The following is a 15,050-nucleotide window of genomic DNA, read 5'->3' on the forward strand; positions in this document are numbered from 1 at the left end:
AAAATAATACTCGACGCGAGCGGTGCAATATAATATTATATGCAATATATTTTAGCAAATCAATAGCACGTAGCATGCTATGATATGAAAATTAGCGCGTTAATGAAATTAATAGAAAATAGCATTAATTCCCATTACTAGTGTGTCTCTTTCTTATGACACAATCGCAAATCGAAATTCTACAATCAACCAATAGCAAATCGCATTCGCAAATCAAAACCCGACAGCCAACCAATAGCAAAATATCAGACAAGGACACCCACCGGGAACGCTCTCACTCGGACCGCTTTTCGTTAGCTACCCATTAGAAGGGAAATAAAATGAATAGGTCTACCAGAATCTGATGGCAAAAAGTGAGAAAAGAAATTGACTTTAGCAATACCGGGGTAATTGGAATAAAACATTTTGATCCTTTTTTTCCTTATAGCGACTGATCCTGTGTGAAACATGCAAATATAAAAATTTATCCAATAATCAAGGATATTTTTTAAAAATCTGCCATCAAAATTTGCCATCAGGTCCTGGTAGACCAGCTATACCTGCATACCGTAATGCGAGAATAAATATTTTTCAGCAAAGCAAATTCTATTTTTGCGCGTTCTTGTTGTGGTATAATGCCTTTAGCACAATATAACACCGTGCACGTGATAAAAAATGTGTACACTGTACATGTATGCTTATATTAGCGAAATCTCATTTAAAATTAAAACTATAATATAGCTGTTTCTATGTAAAGCGAATTTTCTGTGGTAGTAAAGATCTTCGCAAGGGCTTACCAAAATTTTTGGAGCTTCTTGAATTATAAATGTTAAATCTGTCCTGTAAAATAATAATGTTAGGAAATTTAAAAAACAACCCCCGATAAAAAAATTTAGATCAAACTCAATTTTTTGGCACTGAGCGGGCTGATGAAAGCTAAGAACAAATGCTCAAAATTGTCAGCTTTCAAACAAAAAAAAAAAACTAGATCAAAATCGGTCCACCCGTTTAGATGCTATGCAACGAATTACGATGCCATGGACAGACAGACACGTCAAACTTATAACAACCCTTCTTTTTTTATCGGGGGTTAAAAAGACTATCTGCCTTTAGATAACGCACAAAATCTACTATTTTATAGAAAATGCAATAAATTGTCAGGAATTGATTGGAGTTTTAGAAATTTTTAGATGATTTTTTTGTCGTGGGATATTACTTAGATGAATTTTTTGTCGTGGGATATTCTAGGCTACATAATATTATATAAACGTACGCACAATATGCTTTCGTGATTTACAACTTAATATTAATCAATGTAATATTTTAATAAGTAATAAACAACACACAATATATTAAGTATATTAGTAGTACCAACATAAACAGCAATATGTACCATTGACTTTACTTTGTCGCAGTCGTTAGAAATTACTTTTTCTGAAAGTGTGACTATTTTGAAAGTTTTTATTATTCTTTCAGCAAAAATAATAGTGTGCTATTTTGATATTTATCAATATTAGTATTATAACGTACCTGTTCCTATTTTTATGATATTTTTAATATATTATTAATTATTATGTTGGAGAAATATCATATATTTTGTTTTTTTGTGTTGTAAAATCACTATTTTATAATCGATTTATACTTGCTTATATAATTTCAACCGAGAATTAAATTTCAAGGTTCTTAATAATTCACATGCTCACTTTGAAAAATATAATGCCGTCCCATTCTGAATAAGTATGTGTAATAAGGAAAGATAATAATCATTCAGCTAGGAAAGTTATTTGGGGCAGACTGGGGGAGAATATTATCTGTATACATAATATTAGTTATTATATTAACATAGTTTGTTCTCCAACATTTCTTTCAGTATTTGATATTCTAGTGTCCATCACCTATCCAATACTCAAAGGGTTATATTATATATTTTTCATGAATAGCCCTAATCTATCATATTATTCTGTATTATATGAGAAATTAAAAAATAATGCCAAGTTAAAAACGATATCAGAGAGACCGTTTTGTCGCTTTGTACATGTTTATTTCAATTTTAACATAATCTTTGCCTTCAAAATTAAGATTTTCATTAAAATTGTGCTTAATTAACCCAAAACAGACAAATAATATTTGTCATTATCATTAATAGAATCTATAGCGAAATATTGCGTCCTTATTTAAAAGTTTTTTTACATATGAATTTGAATGTTTAGACTTAGGAATTTATTATACTTTATATAATTGTTAAATTGTTAAAATATTTTATATTAAGGGAGTGCTTCCGTTGTCGGCGCCGGCTACCAAAAATATCAGTAATTTGAACCGAAGGTAAGCATACTGCCGGCAGCCGGGATATAAAACAACGGCTGCCGGCGCCCGCGCCGGTGCTCAAAATGGGAACCGGCGAAAAGTAAAGTTTTAGTTTTTTGTAATGCATTTTCTACCTTTTTTCAGCTACCAAAAAGTAAGATTTTGCACCACAGTATACCCTGTGGGATAATGCGTGGCGACGCTAAAGCGTGAAACGCGACCTTATTATCTTCCGACCCAGCGAGGTGTTATGCTCAGGAGCCCAGGTGATACATGTATCAGCTGTCGTATATATACCGACACGCTCAGAAAACTTCGATAGCGCGATGCAGGAATGTTAGGTGAATTGTGGGTACCGCCACATTACTCCCCCCCGAAGACCGGAGGTCGAATCTTGAAGTCTTGTCGCTTGAGTCGCCAGTGCCAGTGAGTTCCAGTGGGTCGGAACTGTTGCAGTGAGTCCCAGTGAGTCGGAACTGTAAGCTGCTGCGGCTAGTGGACAATGTACCCGATGAGGCGATGCTGGCTGGCGCGGTGCGGAGTGGCGGGGAGTGATGATGATGAAGGAGGCGTGTTCTGTTGAGGGTCACCAATGTGGGATAATGCGTGGCGACGTTAAAGGAAGATCTTCCGACCGAGCGAGGTGTTATGCTCGGTCAGGCCGGAACCCACGTGATACAGTCAGCTGTCGTATATATACCGACGCACTCAGAAAACTTCGATAGCGCGATGCAGGAATGTTAGGCGAATTGTGGGTACCGCCACAACCCCCATACTTCCGAAGATACTGAACAGAACTTTGGACTCAAATTCGGATTCAAAACCAGACACAATAGCTTATCTATTGTTATCGCGGCCGCATGTGGCCCCTTGGGAGTTGAAGCATAATGCTACTATGCAGATCACATAATATTTTATCATCATCATCATCACTACCATGACCTTATTATTTGTATTTTTCATAGTCCTTTAGCTCAAGACTGATATTTTTGATCATTATTCATTATTCTGTTATTTGACAAGCGATGTTTGCCGAATAGGCGCCGGCAGCCATTTCGGCAACCGGCGTCGGCAGCGGAGGCACTCCCTTTATATTAATGTTTACTTGCTGTAGTTAGGTTTTAGGAATCTTTACTGATTAGCTTAGGTTTTAGGTCTTTCTAGTTTTTGATATGGATTCAATATTATTATGTATGCACAATTATTATGAAGCAAACTCCTCATAAATTAATAATTGAAGCGCACAAAAAATTAACTATGGGAGAAATTGGCCAGAGGCAGGTTGGCCGACCTACGTAACCTGGCTGGGTTACAACAAGCCAATACGAAGAATCACAAATAACTTTGATATAACAACTAACCCGACCAAACAACATATTATTAGGTCTGTCAACTGTCTAAGAATCAATTTTTCGGTTACATGAAAAATTGTTTAAATATTTAAAATATACATAAACATTCCATAATTAAGTATAGAGTAAGTAGAATTTAGTTATAGTATTTTGAATGTATTACACACTTTAAAAATATTATGTTATATTATTAGAAAAATTGAAGTTAATGCAATTGCCATAATTCTCATGAGATTAGTCTTTTGTTAGTGAATATTAGGGAATATGCACATTTGAAATAGGCAAAAGTATGTAGAATCAATAATTTCCTTCAATTATCTCACTTTCATTATTATTTGCCAACGATTGAGCATAGATGTGTCATTAAATAATATTCACAGCTACGAATAAGTAACAAAACCAAGTGATAATACTTTAGGGGATATATGTATTGTAAGACCTAGCATTTTAGGACAAACTTGTAAAACAATTTTTTTAAGCCGGACTGTAATAATTGTAACGAAAGCAGAATGATTAAGACATTAATACCTTCATTTGTAGAAAAGCTGCCAGAAGACCTACAAAAGTTGTATCGGGACAAGTGTAAATATAGACGGCAACTTAAAAAAACATCTATTTTGTAAAATTAATTATTGAATGATGCGACCACATCTTGTCCAGATAAACTCATTGTAGTTTTTGCGGCAAGATTTCTTATAATTTTGTAATATTATTGTATACAGTATTGAACAAATAAATAAATAAATGTGTCCCTTGCACTGTTGCACGCGTGGTCGCGTAGGTTTGGCCTAAGCCTTAATCTCTGCTACTCTTACAGTACCTATTATAACTTTGTTTTGCTACACCCTGTATAATCTAAAAGCCAATGAAAATGCGTATTCCCTTTTATCAGGAATGTTGTTTTAGATATATCTAGTACTATAGTGTTTCTGATCTTGAAATTCTCGAATATATTGGAATCTATGAAACAAACTTAGTAATCATTCCAACAACTCCTTTAGATGAAAATTAATTTGACAATTCATAGTCAGAATGTTGAACTTTTAAACTATTTGAATTGTCTTTTAACTCCTAAATGGGGAGGCTTACGCCAAAAGAAGAAGAAGAAGAGTCTTTTAAGAATTCTAACGTTAAAATTATGACCATGAAATTCATAGGTAATCGGGCTACTGATCGTAATGGTGTTTAAAAATGATAATTTGTTATTTGACGTATTGTATTATTTTATCAATATTATACAGTGTGTTAGTGTAAAGACCGTTGTCCTTGAAACCATCAAATAAGCCCGTCAAAATTAACAACTTTTTCTATGAGAACAATGCTAGAAAGTAAAAAAAATGCCGTCTTCATACCCATAAGGATGCCGGGATCGGCAATTTGTATGGGTATGACGACGGATTTTTTTGAGTTCCCAGCATTGCTCTCATAGAAAAAGTTGTTCATTTTGACGGGTTCATTTGATGGTTTCAAGGACAACAGTGTTTACACTAACACACTGTATTATCCAAACCACAAAACGAGTCATAAATCTTAGTGTCAAAATTTCTATGAAAATTTGTGGCTCACGTACGGTCTGGTTTGGACGAAATTAATGTTTTGCACTAGCAATATACTAATTGTCGATTTCAGCTTGTAATAAATGTCTGCGCCATATATTCATGCATGAAAGTCCAATAAAATCTTCAATCACATTTATTAATTTTATTGCGCATGTATCTCAATCGCCTTTTAACGTTAAACGTTATATTATGAAATAGCTTGTCAGGAAGTACTGCCACTATCGCTCAGTAAAAAGTAAAGCTATAAAATAGCCATAAAAAGCTATTCGTTCACTTATTATTATTAGAGAATTTTGAAACAGGATATAATTTGAGATGGCGTTGACTTATTTACCTATTTATTGATTTACGATATTGATGTGAGGCTTAATTTACACCGCCACGCAATGGAATGGTTCGCGCCACTTATTTTTTTTTTATGAAATAAGGGGGCAAACAAGCAAACGGGTCACCTGATGAAAAGCAACTTCCGTCGCCCATGGACACTCGCAGCATCAGAAGGGCTGCAGGTGCGTTGCCGGCCTTTTAAGAGGGAATAGGGTAATAGGGTAGGGAAGGGAATAGGGGTGGGTAGGGAAGAAAATAGGGGAGGGTAGAGAAGGGTAGGGTATAGGGCCCCCGGTAAACTCACTCACTCGGCGAAATACAGCGCAAGCGCTGTTTCACGCTGGTTTTCTGTGAGCCCGTGGAATTTCTTCGGTCGAGCCGGCCCATTCGAGCCGAAGCATGGCTCTTTCACGTATAAACTTCCCGCGTGTTCCACAGACGGCACCGGAGAATTCTCGAGAATTCCGCGAAAGACGCGCGTCCAATTTTTCTCTCGGCTCTTATTTAATTTGTGTGTTATAATCTATACTATCTATACTAATATTATAAATGCGAAAGTATCTCTGTCTGTCTCGCTTTCACGCCAAAACTACTTAACCGATTGTAATGAAATTTTGTACACATATAGTCTAAAGCCTGAGAAAGGACATAAGGCTAGTTTTTAACTGGAAAAAGGGGTTGTAAGGGGGTGAAAATGCGTAAATTTGTTCAAATAAAGTTAGGTCCAAAAATTCATAACAGACGGCGCTAAGAGTCGTCTACATCGCGCTATCGCTTGCTCTTACGTGTTTCTATAAGAGGTGGTACCATCTCAAGTTACATTTTCGATTCTTTAGATTAATTTACACGCATTTATATAACTCACTACTCAGTACAAAGATCTATGCAGTGACGTAACCTTAAACCTATCAACGATAATAATTTATCGATAACGATAATAATTTATTATTAATAGTTTATGGATAAAGTTGTGTGGGGGGGCTTTAAAAGGCTTTAAAATTTGGCATAAATAAAGTTAAATCCATACTAATATTATAAATGCGAAAGTATCTCTGTCTGTCTGTCTGTCTGTCTGTCTGTCTGTCTTGCTTTCACGCCAAAACTACTGAACCGATTGCAATGAAATTTTGTACACAGTTATTCTAGAGTCTGAGAAAGGACATAGGCTACATTTTGATGTGGGAAAATATCTTATTTCCATGAAAATATCGATGAAAATGAATTCGCATTGCGCGTGGCCAGCGCTCATCCCGGGGGTCCTGGGTTCGAGTCCCGCAGGCGGAACAAAAAGTTTTCAATGTTCCTGGGTCTTGGATGTATATTAAAATAAAATTTCAAAAATCTTAAACATATTTTATGTATAATATTATAAAAAATCCAGAAATATATCGACGCAATGAACATTTTAGTTCTAATACGATTCAACAGATGGCGTTTTATTTTTTACTTTATTGTAACATAGAACTAATCATACTTATTAGTTGTTAGTATGTTTTTGTTTATAGTTTTTAATACGTTAGAATATTATGTTTAATAATATAATCACTTGGTATTATCTTATAGAACTCCTACTGCATTTCTAATCCATACTATCCATACTAATATTATAAATGCGAAAGTATCTCTGTCTGTCTGTCTGTCTGTCTGTCTGTCTTGCTTTCACGCCAAAACTACTGAACCGATTGCAATGAAATTTTGTACACAGTTATTCTAGAGTCTGAGAAAGGACATAGGCTACATTTTGATGTGGGAAAATATCTTATTTCCATGAAAATATCGATGAAAATGAATTAGCATTGCGCGTGGCCAGCGCTCATCCCGGGGGTCCTGGGTTCGAGTCCCGCAGGCGGAACAAAAAGTTTTCAATGTTCCTGGGTCTTGGATGTGTATTAAAATAAAATTTCAAAAATCTTAAACATATTTTATGTATAATATTATAAAAAATCCAGAAATATATCGACGCAATGAACATTTTAGTTCTAATACGATTCAACATATGGCGTTTTATTTTTTACTTTATTGTACCACTAGCTGTTGCCCGCGACTTCGTCCGCGTGGACTTCAGTTTATAGCGCGCGATGTCAACAAAATTGGTGTCAAAAGCTTTTATAAAAAAACCCTGGTACCCCTTAAATCAATAGAGCTGTGCAGTGTGCACACAATAAGTATTTCATTTTTTTATATTAAACTTTATATTTTATGCCAAATTTTAAAGCTTATTTAGCCCTCCAATTACACAACTTTACCCATAAACTATTTATCATTGATAGATTTAAGGTTACGCCACACACAGATAAAGTACTGAGTTATTTAATACCGTAGAATAGATATAACAATCGAAAAAAATCGAAACTTAAATGTAAGATGATACCACGTCTTATAGAAAGACTTTTGAGCAAGCGTCAGCGCGATGTAGAAGACTCACGGCGCCATCTATTATGAATTGTTGGAACTAACTTAATTTGAACAAATTTACGCATTTTCACCCCCTTACAACCCTTTTTTCCAGTAAAAAAAGTAGCCTATGTCCTTTCTCAGGCTTTAGACTATCTGTATACAAAATTTCATTACAATCGGTTCGGAAGTTTTGGCGTTTGGCGTGAAAGCGAGACTGACAGACAGACAGACAGAGATACGTTCGCATTTATAATATTAGTATAGATTATGTGCACACTGCACAGCTGTTTTTGGGTATTTTGATTAATTAAGGGCCGCGCTACACCGGAATAGCAGCGGCGAGGCGAGCACTTTCAGCGCTGCCATTCCGGTGTAGAGCGGCCCTAAGAGGGGTACCACTTGCCAGGGTTTTAAAAAGTTTTTAAATCTGACAAATTTTGTTGACACCGCGCGCTATAAACTAAAGTCCACGCAGACGAAGTCGCGGGCAACAGCTAGTTTAAAATAATGAAATATTATGTGCACACTGCACAGCTGTTTTTGGGTACTTTGATTTAAGGGGTACTAGAGTTTTAAAAAGCTTTTAAATTTGACAACAATTTTGTTGACACCGTGCGCTATAAACTGAAGTCCACGCGGATGAAGATGCGGGCAACAGCTAGTGTTGATATAAAGTTCATTATGCTATGTACAGTTTAGTTGCAAAAAGTCGCTTCCATTCCATTTTGCAGCGGTGTAAATTGAACCTTAGGTTGGGTTCTTTGGAATAAAACAATGGTTTTGATATGTTATTCAACATTTATATTAACATTTAAAATTACATAAAAAGTAGGCTTTTGCCTAAAAGTCTTTGATTATATTTATTATGTGCCTACAGAATTGATTTCATTTATAGAGCGACAAATATTTTTAAGAAAACATGCCATCTTTAGTGAAGTAGCGTGCTCCATGCCAATAATAATTATTGTTTTTCATAAATTTATCACATCTTTAAAAATAGCATGTTTAGTTATACGTAGAAATTAATAGTAAATTTTTTCGAAACTTTGCAAAGTATTTTACAAATGAATTATCTAATTTTGTTTTAATGTTGAAAGTAAGTAAAACAGGCAAGAAAACAATAATAGTAGAAAGACGTTCTTAAAGTTTTTAACATTCAAGTTATGAGCACACAATTCGTGCTGGTTTCGATACACAGTATCCAACTATACAGTATACTAAGTATGGACCATAAATACATGATGTGTGATTATGATAATGGATGAAATGAAACCATTACACACGATATGTCTTAAATTACTAATATTACACTGAAAACAATGGGCTTCCCATGGGCTTAGAACGTTATAGTAAGGAAGTATTACAAACACAATATGACTTTAGCTCATTCATGTAAGAATATGTGAGCACAAGACGAGTCACAAAATTTTGCATGAGATTTTATGACTGAAACCATCGTCGCGTTACGTCTTGGTGCAAACTTTTCCTTGATTAAAAAGCCAAATCGAGTGACAATAATTAGGCTATATTTTCTTAACATGAACGAGTATTTGACTAGAAATTATTTGACTAGAAAACATGAAAAAAATGAGGACGAATCCCTCGCTTTTTAATTTTTGATTAATTTAAAGTCATTTTGCCAATTTTGTTAGTGTTCCAGAAGCAGGTTAATCGTGGCTCTTGCCTTTGTCCGAATTGGTCCCAACTCATAGAATAGAGGCGGCAAAACTATACCCTAAACCCGCTATTTTAATTCGACATTAATACAGCTTTGGTCTAGTCCGAATACCATCAAATAATTTAAAATAGTTTTCTCATGTGAAACAAACATTAAAATAGGTACTGGTTTTTCGAGTTGTAACCAATAAGAACTCTGACATTTTGTTTTACATAATATTACGAGAATACTGTTTTGTGTTTTTATTATAACAAGGATGCATTAAAGCTGTATTAAATGGTGATTTAAAATAGCAGGATGGCACTGTTGCAATCGGCCAATTTTTTGCCTCACAACATACCACCGACATAGACCACTTGTAAATATTTCCTATATCAAAGATGTTTATCAAGTACTTATAACTTTGGATGATATGATATCATGATAACGACTGTTGATTTAAGAAACAGAGCTCGACACCCATATAAGAAGCGAATTACTACCTATTATTTTTTTTGGGTTTTAATATACATTTTGTTAGAAAAAAACATCAATGATTAATATTTAAAATAGAAGATCCAAAAGATATGGTCGATAGAGCGAATATAATCCTTTAACACTGACATTTGCGTTAACAACACAGAACTGGGTTTAGAGTAGAATTGACCTAAAGCTAACCAGAAACTGCTTTAAATAAAACATCGAGTTTTAGAGCTATTATTACACACTTATTTAGTTTAGATTCTATTACTTATGTAGGTACCGGAAAATTAAGAGTAAGGGTCAGAACACAAATGCAACGCAGCACAGCAGTGATGCGTGTATCTTACGTAAAGTTTTGAATCGCTACCTTAAAATGCAGCGTCGCTTTCTGACTCTTATGACTTAAACTTTAGGTCACTTTTGCTCTCTACAATAAAATATTATACATTGCAATTCAATAGAATTAGCTTTGATCCAGTTTGAGAGTTACACATATTATGTTGACATAGCAACGACATTCGACATAGTGACACCAGTAACGTTCGTTGTACGCAACCCACTTCTTGTTAATTACATTATTATACTAAAACTTTAATACTCTATGAAATGAAATACATTCTTGCAGGGCGTACTTATGCTAGAGCCTTAGCTTACCTGTTTTCTTTTAACATATATCGTATAATAATCGAGCTAGCGGTGACATAGAGATTTTAAAGTACCTATGGTGGAGTAAAAGCTCAGGTATATTTTCATTCTTAAGCATTCCTACAACGATATGAAACTGAATTATCTTATAATATGATAACGCAGGCTGCTTTATTTTTCTCAGTTTTGCCTGTTTGCTGTAACCTTATTGAGACTTCTTGTATGAAAATATACCCAAGCTTTAATAAGATAGTACTAATGTTATATTCATGTACGACATGTAATGATGACCACAATACCTTATGATAGATTTTACAGGCTGTGCCCGCATGTATGTGTCTATCTTTACAAAATGATGGATGGATAAGCGATGCTTAAATAACATTGCGATGCAAATAATAACACTCGCTATCTAATAATCTTAGTCATAGATATGTTTAATAAATATAGGACGTAATTTCCATGTTTATTAAACATAATCAAACACATAAACAATAAACATATCCTGTTAATATTATCATGGATCCATTTATTTTTATGGATATAAAAAATTTCAATAAACATCTTATGAGTAGACATTCATTGAATTTATTACAATAATAATTGTATAATCACTTAGCTTAAAACTTAATTAAACCATTCGCTTTCTACGGAAGCGTACTGATACTCTAACAACTTATTATTCTATCTCGTATACACAAAATAATATATCTAGCGATATCCTACAAACAAAGTGTAGAGCTAGGTCCAGAGCAGGTGTTTGAAGCAAGCTTCTTATACTAATTATGTATAAAGCACTGGCGATGTAATAAAAAAAATCATAGACATGAAGTTGGACGTCAGAATTATGACCAAAAAGTTGTAATGGTCAGAATTTTGATGTTCAAACTTTTTTAAACACATAGGGTGAAATGTCAAAATGTTGATGTTTTAACTTTTTAATTGCATTTAAAAACTGGTCTGCAGTAGGTTATGATAGAAGTGTGTAGGTTGGATTACAGGTCCTATACAAAGGGCAAAGTTTTAATTCTGTCTACTCTGGTATTAGCTTACTTAAAACACTTACTCAAATTGGCTCGTAGCTCTCGGATTAAAATATAATTACCTCATGTACAGGTCATCAACAAGTATCCTAGTGAATGAAATGTAAATATTTATAAATATGGAAATGTATTATTAACTACCTAGTTTTATTTATTTATGTGAAACATAATATTATTGAAGAAATCAAGACTTTATTGCTAAGCCGAAAAATAATAATTTTGAAAAGGATAAATATAGTACCTACCAGCTATTACAAATAAATCAACTGATTTCTGAACACTACAAGTAGATACATTATATTATATATCTCATGTGACTGATTTATAAGTAAATAAATATTTACATGACCCAAACCAGGACACAAGACTTTTTATTTATTTTGTGACTTTGATTTTTAAAGCTCCGTACCCAAAGGGTGAAAACGGGACCCTTTTACTAAGATTTGTTGTCTGTCTGTCTGTCTCCAGGCTGTATCTTAAGAACCGCTATAGCTAGACATCTGAAATTTTCGCAGATTGTGTATTTATGTTGCCGCTATAACAACAAATACTAAAAACAAAAGAAAATTAATATTTAAGGGCTCCCATACAACAAACGTGATTTTTGCTCGATATCAATAATGGCAACAGGTAGACACAGGAAATTTTCACAAAATCCTCAGTTATGTGTACTTTTATAAATTATAACAGCTAAAATTAAAATAAAATAAATATTAAGGAGAGCCTCCCATACTAAAAACAAAAAAATTGGCTCATTTTTACTCTATAACGGTACCGCACCCTTCGTGCGCGAGTGCGACTCGCACTTGACCGATTTTTTTTTGCGAAGTCAAACGTAATAAATATTGTGCCTCATCTCTTGGTTTGGACCACTTACAAAGCTTTTTTAAGCATACAAATTAACATTAAACAAAGCAAACTGTGTTTTAACAATTTTGATGATTTTTCTGCGAAACTATCGTATAAGCAAAATACTTATAATCATAATGATGACTATTGAATAAAATACACTTCGAGACCACCACAGACTATTATGTAACTTACTAAATTATTTATACAACTAAACTAAACTACAACTAGGCTTATGTTAACATAGGTAACTATATCAACAGTTTTGCTGTAAGTACCTACTAATGCTAACGTTAAATCTGATCCAAAATTATAAGCCATGAACTACCTATCTGGATTATATAATTTTGTATTGCAGATTTTTCATATATCCTATTACTTGGGATGACAAATCCCTACTTAAATTTTGGTCTGAAACCAAAATTTTAACGTAGAAAATTACTTAAATCTAATTATTTATGCGCAATAATAATAATTAATGTTTATTCTACTTCTCTGTGGTGTCCATGGCCCAATTAGACTTGCCATAGATGGACCGCAAGTTGCAGTCGGGACCGACTCATCATCATCAGCCTATTGCCGTCCACTGCTAAACGTAGGCCTCCCCCAATGAGCGCCATCCATCCCGATCTTGGGTAGCCCTCATTAAGAGCTTCCCAAATGCAGCCCAGCCCAAGCGTATTGTTCTATTCGTCTCCTCAAAGTTGCGCCACCCTAGTCGACCGACGGGACCGTGTGCTCCAGAGCGATCACGTTGGAATTTTATACCGACTGCTCAAGATCTGCTCGAGCGGTCCGTGTATGAATATATATATATATAATATGAATTTAGTATGAAAACTCTAGATCGTCGTTCGGCGACTGCATTTTGCAGTCGGAGGTCGGTTTCGACTGCAAGATGCGGTCCGTCTATGGCCGGCCTTAGACAATATTGTCTTATTGCCAACGTCATGTCTTAAATATTAGGCAGTTATGTAAAGCCCAAACCATCTTTATAAATTAATATAAAAAAAAATATATTTTTTATAATAATATGTTCGGCTGTGGATATATAGGTATATATATATATATATATATGTATATCCACAGCCAAACATATAAATTATAACCTCCTGCTTTTTGGAAGTCGGTTAAAAATGACGTGTCACGTTGTTTGTCCGCGAAGGACTCCTAAATTACTGAACCGATTTAAATTAATAAATACCTAATAATAAAATAAAAAAACTAAAAAATAATTTATGCAATTTGATTCAACTTAGATAGGATATAGCTTACATCTTAATTATTCATAGTCACAATATCTATGATTTCATTGCAAATTAAAAGTACTTAATTAATATAACATTTAAATAAAAATACAAATTGATAGTAATAAAAATATTTGATAGAAACAATTATCTATTCGCTCCAAACGATTCTAACAGATGACGATAGTTGTTAACTGGATTGAGTAAATATTATTCAATAGAAGGGCGCTATATATAAAGGGGATTTGTGAATCGCCTCGTGGTTTAGACTGTACATAATATTATGAACTATAAAATCTGTATCATTAACCTATAACTTATTTTAAGGGTTATTTCTAGATATAATTTGTGTTATTACTTTAAACTTTTGAACTGTATTAGATGTTAGGTGTAAAATATAAGATAAAGATAAGGTTAATTACTTTTATAAAAGAAAAGATTATTCGTCCCTTTGCAATGGACGCAACATCTATTCTTTTATAAAAGTAATTAACCTTATTTTTATCTTATATTTTACATCTAGCATCTAACAAAATAAACAGTCCACTAGTTTAAAATAATTACTTAACACAAACAATGTTATTATCATATTTTTAAAAATTATGACATTAAAATATTTAAACTATCCTTAGAACTATTATTATTGATCGTCAGCAATAATGCAATCGTTTATCCATTGGACCATGGTCGTATAAATGTGATTTCCTGATGAGAGTCCTTTTTAATACGCTTTTGTAAGCTTGGGCTGTACGTATCGGAATCTTTGAGCACGGTTTTTACCTAGATTATTATTTTTATAATTATACTACTGGAGTAGTCTAATTAATTCGAAACTTTGCATGGGTATTGAGGGCCAATGACAATGCTATAATTTGTTAAAAAAATCGATTTTTTTTCGTATAAGTCTAATAAAAGATGAACATAAATCATACGCGTGATTTTAGTCTTAAAATGAGCGTCTTCACAAAATATTATGTGCCTAATTATTATCTATTGCACACTATATTTGACAAAATAATATATTTTTTTTGTTATTATTATATACTGACCTATGTCTAGGCAAAAAACTCTACAATCTCATACTTTACTCCTCTAAAGCGCCGAGGTTATTAACCTTATGTTAAGTGATATAAAATTTCGGAATAAAATACGCTGAAAGTCGACTGGACTCTTCACGAAAAAACTCTCATCAGTATCAGTTCTAC

Source organism: Aricia agestis, chromosome Z (assembly GCF_905147365.1).
Source record: "Aricia agestis chromosome Z, ilAriAges1.1, whole genome shotgun sequence".
NCBI classification, from domain to species: domain Eukaryota; kingdom Metazoa; phylum Arthropoda; class Insecta; order Lepidoptera; family Lycaenidae; genus Aricia; species Aricia agestis.